Source organism: Ptychodera flava, chromosome 1, assembly GCF_041260155.1.
Source record: "Ptychodera flava strain L36383 chromosome 1, AS_Pfla_20210202, whole genome shotgun sequence".
Taxonomy (NCBI): domain Eukaryota; kingdom Metazoa; phylum Hemichordata; class Enteropneusta; family Ptychoderidae; genus Ptychodera; species Ptychodera flava.
This window is the reverse complement of record NC_091928.1, coordinates 62,067,436-62,073,646: the sequence shown is the minus strand read 5'-3', so window position 1 is coordinate 62,073,646 and position 6,211 is coordinate 62,067,436.

Below are 6,211 nucleotides of genomic sequence, written 5' to 3'. Positions count from 1 at the left end.
CAAATGTTCTAATGTTAGTAAAAATTAAGCAAAATCTAGAAGCATTTTGTCACATTTCATGACTTTTATCTCGAAAAAATTCTAAACACATATGATTTGCTGTAGAGTAGAGTTTGTATACTGTCGACAGAGTACTGACGTCAGAGTACTGACGTCCAGAGAATGAAATGGGAGAAGATCCAGGGGAATCACATCTAATTAATTTTTAATATTTTGCAAACGTAAAATGGAATTTTGGATAAAGGTGTCCATTTTTTTTAACAAGTAACCCTCTGTGCATTGTAAAAGGGCATGCCCCCTCCCCCGCAAATAATGACCACCATGGCCGTAAATGACAACGTGAGCCGCAGTAAAACACGCGGTCTAGGCGTAGTCATGTTTAAGTATCAGTATGAGTTTATGGAAATATATATAGTTACACTCACTCAAAAACGATAATAGAAGAAATCGGCACAATTGTGAAGTTAATCTTCAAAAATTTAGCAAGTATTCCTGGCGGCGACCACAATAATGTTCTTCTGAACTTGTCTAGTTGTAGCCCCTGGTATTTATACTATGTAAATTGTAAAGGATGTGTATTTGTGGATATCGACAGAAAAAGCTGTAGTAAACTAGATAATGACAAAAAATGATGAAACACAGTTCAGAAAACAAAATAACATGACAAAAACAAACTACGACTTTTGGGGAAAAAGTAATATCAACGAGTAAGTAGCCAATCTTTTAACTGACATTTTAATTTGTTTCCTTCACTTGTTTTTTTTTTATACGATCTGGAAGTTTATTCCATAGCTTATGGCAGCATATTGATCCGATCTTCTCCATTGTAAGGTCATTTCCATTTGACAAACTGTGTACATTCCAGAATGCGGCAGATCTCCATTGTACGTCTGGGCCACCTTTGTCACCAAGGACTCGGAGATGATCGGCTGCCATGGTAAGTATGCAAAGTAAACCGCGGTGTGATATACACATTTTGATAATTGAATTTTTTGTGTGAAAGTCTGTAATTTCAATGAATGTATTACCATTCAAAAATGTTAACGTGAATCCAAGGTTTCGCTGTTTGATACACGCGGTATACAATCCAACAACCAAAAAAAAAACAATATAGGTAAAACCATGCATCAGGGAAACTAAAACAGCCCAAAAATGTCCTCGCAAACAATTGTTCGTCAACAGTTTCTTGACGGGCAGGCAGGCAATATTAGTCCCCTTTAGCGAGTGGGGAATTTCATTCTCTCTCTCAGTGGGCAACTTGCAAAGGATCAATTTGGTTGCGATCAGGATTAGATTACCATTTAGTTTGGACTAATGTAAACATAAACAAAATACTAGTGCAAACAACAACAACCAGATCTCTGGGTCCCCTGAGGTCATATGATGTGATTCACCGTCACAGTATTACTCCTTGAGTGTGTTGATTAGCAATAAAATGATTGATTGTATTACCTATTGTCACTCGTCTCGTAAGGCTGATAAAGCCAGCTTTGCCTGAAAGGAAACTAAATTCCTCATCCTCTTGTATTGATTGCTCGCGAAATATTCTAAGGGAGCCGTCATTATTTACGTCCTGGGGGTCGAAGGAATTTCATCGGAAACCCCGAAATTTCGAGTAACCCCCCGCCAACCATTATGAACTTTGAGTAACCCCCCTCTCTAACTTAACTAAGAAATTTTGACTGAACCCCCCCCCCCCCACTTAGAAAAGTTAAATACCAAATACAACGTTATTTGTGAAATTTACGAAATACAGCAATTATAGTAAAGACCTTTCAAATTCCTGGTTTACCCTGCTAGATTATCATCGTTATCTCATGGCGGTTGAAAAAGGTGAAACTATCAAAATGAAATTAAAAGTCACAACAAAATACAGATATAAAAGCTCACTAGTATCTAACCATATAGTATATTGTTTAATTTGCATGGTATCATGACGTAGGGTTTTCACAAGGGTATCTGACTGGGCAGAATTTGAAAGTATGGGGGAGTTTGATTGATTGATTGATTGATTTAGCACTTTAAAAAGACATACAATACAAACAAAGAAAAAACAAACACGAAAGTGCTGGGATAACACAGAAAAGTTAAAAACTTATTTCCACTGTGGCCCCACGAAAAACAAAATCACAAGCACTAAAAAACAAAATCATTTTTCTCACGTTGATTCACACTTCTTTAACTTTTAAAAGCTTTCTTTTAAAAAGAGAATTTGAAGTAATACTCTGTATACTTCTTGGAACTTTGTTCCATTCAACACTAGCTGTATAAACAAAACTATTCTGATAAAACCGAGCCCCACCTAGAATAAAAATAGAATAGGGTCCGGATATCTCGTACTATGTACATGACTGTTAAAACAACATTATCTGACAAATATTTCGGTGCTAATCCTAATGTAACTCTATGAACATTATTGAGTTTTATATATGCGACTCTGTGGTTAACAGGTAGCCCATCCCATTTGTTTGAAGTGAGCAGATTCAAGGTGTGCTCTTGCTGACATACCAAGGACAAACCGTGTAACTTTATTTTGGGAAAATTGAAGTTTTTGTTTGTTTTTTAAAGTCAAAGCACAGTACCAGTAAGAGCTTCCATAATAAAAAATGGCAGTGTATCAAACAGTTAGCCAACAGTTTTCTCGTATGAAAATCTAAAATCTTCTTATTACGATATAAAAATCTGAGATGAGAGCATGTCTTTTAATAACCTTAGATGCTACTGTTTCACCAGGCAAGGATTGAACCAAGTCAGTAGCAAAATATTGCACACACTGTTTTGCAGCGATGTTGACATCCCCACACAAAACCTGGATTCCCGAACACTGTTTTAATTTTCGACTTGAACCAAACAAAATGGATTCTGTTTTACCGATGTGAAGAGATAATCTATAATCAATAAGGCATTCATTGAGATACCCCAATTCCTTACTAAGTTCTGTTTGAATATGTTCAACATCTCTGCCAGACACAAGAAGAGCTGAATCATTAGCATAACTGCTGATTGCATCGTTTACATATATTGAAAAAGTAAAGGCCCAAGTACAGGGAGAACACGCGAGAGGCTGAGAGAAAGTGTCAGAGGGGCTGTCTCCTATCTTGCATGGAGGATTTTGAGAAACTGGTGTGTGCAATTGTCAGTCTGGTGCAATCTGAGGGGTTTTTTTATTTGTATTTTTCCTGAGTAAGGGACTGGTCAGTTTCTTCGGCCGGGGGGGGGCTGTGGATTCATGGGGGGGGGGGTCACCCTGTTTTTGACTTTGGTGATAGGGGGGTCACCATGTTTTTGAAATGCCCAATTAGGTGGGGTCAGTGTGTTTTTGAATTTTGACACAGGCTCATCATTGCCTAAAATGCATCGCGTCAGCCACAAATTTCATCATTCAGTTGAATTTTTCGATGCGCCCTTCGGGCGCATAACTTTAATAATCAGAGATATTTTTCAGCACACCCGACTTTAACATATCAGGCATACATATATCAGAGATATCTGTATGTTCAATGTTTTTCAGTGTGCTCTTCAAGCGCATTACTTTAAGATATCAGACATTTTTCAGCACGCCCTTCCGGTGCATGACTTTAATATGCAAGACATATATATCAGAGATATCAGGATGTTTCATATTTTTCGGTGCGCCCTTCGGGCGCCATACTTTAATAAATTATAGATATTTGTCAGAGATATCTTGATGTTTGCTAAGTGAAAGTGTACCATTATGAAATCTACAGTTCATATGGAAAGCATGACAAATTCCTCATACTTTTCTGTAGTCTCTATGAGAATTCAGTATGACAAAGCATCATGCACAAATATTTCACAATATATATATTTGATACAGTGACGTATTTTAGAGATAGAAAAATGACAAGATATCTTTCGTTCTCATTGATGCAACTATTTTCCTTTGCGTCTCAGGTTTTCTCTAAAAAGATGCTTTTTTATGACTAAAATAACAGTTAAAAAAAGGCAGTTTTCGTCATTATTAGCTGTGCTTTTATGGTTTCAATGTTACAAGAAAAGGTCCTCTCAGACACTGCACTCATCAGATTTGGCTAAAATAGCTCTCTATGGCTTCTCAGGAGATTTAATAGGATGGCTGGATTTATGGGAGGGGGGTCACCCTGTTTTTGACTTTGGTGATAGGTGGGTTACCCATAAAAGTTTTGGATTTACTGCTTTTTCCTCTCTGATATCAATGATTGACATCCATTTCTGTACAACAGTTCAGGACATCTGGTTAAGCATAGAAAGTGTGAAATACATTCACAGCTCATTCAAAATGTACTGTATTCAAACTTTAAAATTGACTCTTTGAAATTCCTATCTTACAACTGACATGACAACAATTTCATTCAAACACAGAATGACTGTTGAAAATAAATATATATAAAATATAATATATATATGATATATATATATATATATATATATATATATATATATATATATATATATATATATATAATTTATATCCACCTTTTGTTTTACCGTTGTCCCGCGGAGGGGGGGGTCACCCTGTTTTCGAAATTTGGAATAGGGGGGTCAGTCACTTTTTGACGTCGGCAAAAAATAATCCACCGGCCCCCCAGGCCGAAGAAACTGACCAGTCCCTAAAATTGTTAGAACACCCCAAGGGCGGAGAGTACAAGAGAGGTCCCCCCTTTTGTATCGAAAATTTTGAGATATTGATGTACGTGTGTAATGGTGCAATCTGAGAGGTGTTTCAATTGATTATGCACTCAGTAAAACTGTTTGAAAATGACATCGAACACTGATATTTTTATTACATTTTTTGCATGATCAGTGTTTGAGTCACAATATTCAACAACCGAACAATGGCAATACATTTTGTAAGAAACAGTTCTCAGTTTGCCAAAGATTGAAGACCAAAGAATATGCAGGAATGGAAAATCTGTGAACATCTTGTGTCATTTCTCCAGCGTTCAGTTTTTAATGAACAGTCTGAATATTAAATATATGTTTCTGTGATAATATAGGGTGAATTCACAACAGTTCAGTTTGTCCTAGATCCTGTGAAAATTTTGAGAAATTGATGTGTGCAATGGTGCAGTCTGGTGCAATCTGAGAGGTGTTTTCAATTTGTCTTTTACTTGTAAAACTGTTAGAATGCACTAAGGGGGGTACGAGAGGTACTCCCCTCTCGCATCGAAAATTTTGAGAAAATTGATGTGTGCAATGGTGCAGTCGGAGAGCTGTTTCAATTTATTTCGCACAAAAAACTGAGTGCCACCTTCTTCCTCTCCACATTTTGAGCAACCCTCTTGAAGTTTTCAATATTTTGAGTGACCCCTCACATTCCTCCGACCCCGGGACGTGAACAATGACGGCTCCCTAAATTCTTGTTCTATTCCGGGACGGTACGCATAAAATGATGACCCTGGTTTTAATCACAGGCGCTCCTTAGCTGGTTAGTCTGCCAAGTAGATCGATTTTCGGATCGATCTATTGATCCCGTAGTCGATATCTCCGCCACTGCAACCTAGTAAATACTCACAGGTTGCAGTGTCGGGGATATCGACTACGGGATCAATAGATCGATCCGAAAATCGATCTACTTAGCAGACTACCCAGCTAAGGAGTGCCTGTGGTTTTAATACTTTTGTAGTAGCCTAGGCCTACTCAGCAATCACGGAAAAGTTCATATTCCCTCGGTCTTTTTTCTAAACTTGCCTCAAAAACAAAACAATACCAAAACAAAACTACGAGAATAATTATTAAGTGAGACTATAATGACGTCATCCCTTAAGGTCTGTGTGTGCACGGTCCTTTATTTACGATCTACGCTGTACGATGGATGGACTGTGGATGTAGTGACAGCCAGCGAGCCTCAGCGCACCCCGTGTCCCAGCAGATCTTGCTTTTGTTACTGAGAGTCAATCACGTTGAAAAGATCTAGTCACGTGACTGAAATACTGGCGCATAATTGGTAAGTATTGACACAGGAGGTGGTTTCTACTGCCACCCATGAAGTCGACTGCTAACAAACAGAGATTTTTTCTGCCGGTGCCACAAGTAAAAGGTCCCACTATTTTTCCCCTTTATTTGCACAATTGTACGAGGAAAAATATGTATGTGTTACATTTTATGATACTTGTTTTATGAAGTACGCAATTTTGATCAATTGTCCGCTTGTCTTTGGTGGGAATAGAATTTAACGACCGCGCATTGATATAAGTTGAACTCCTATGAT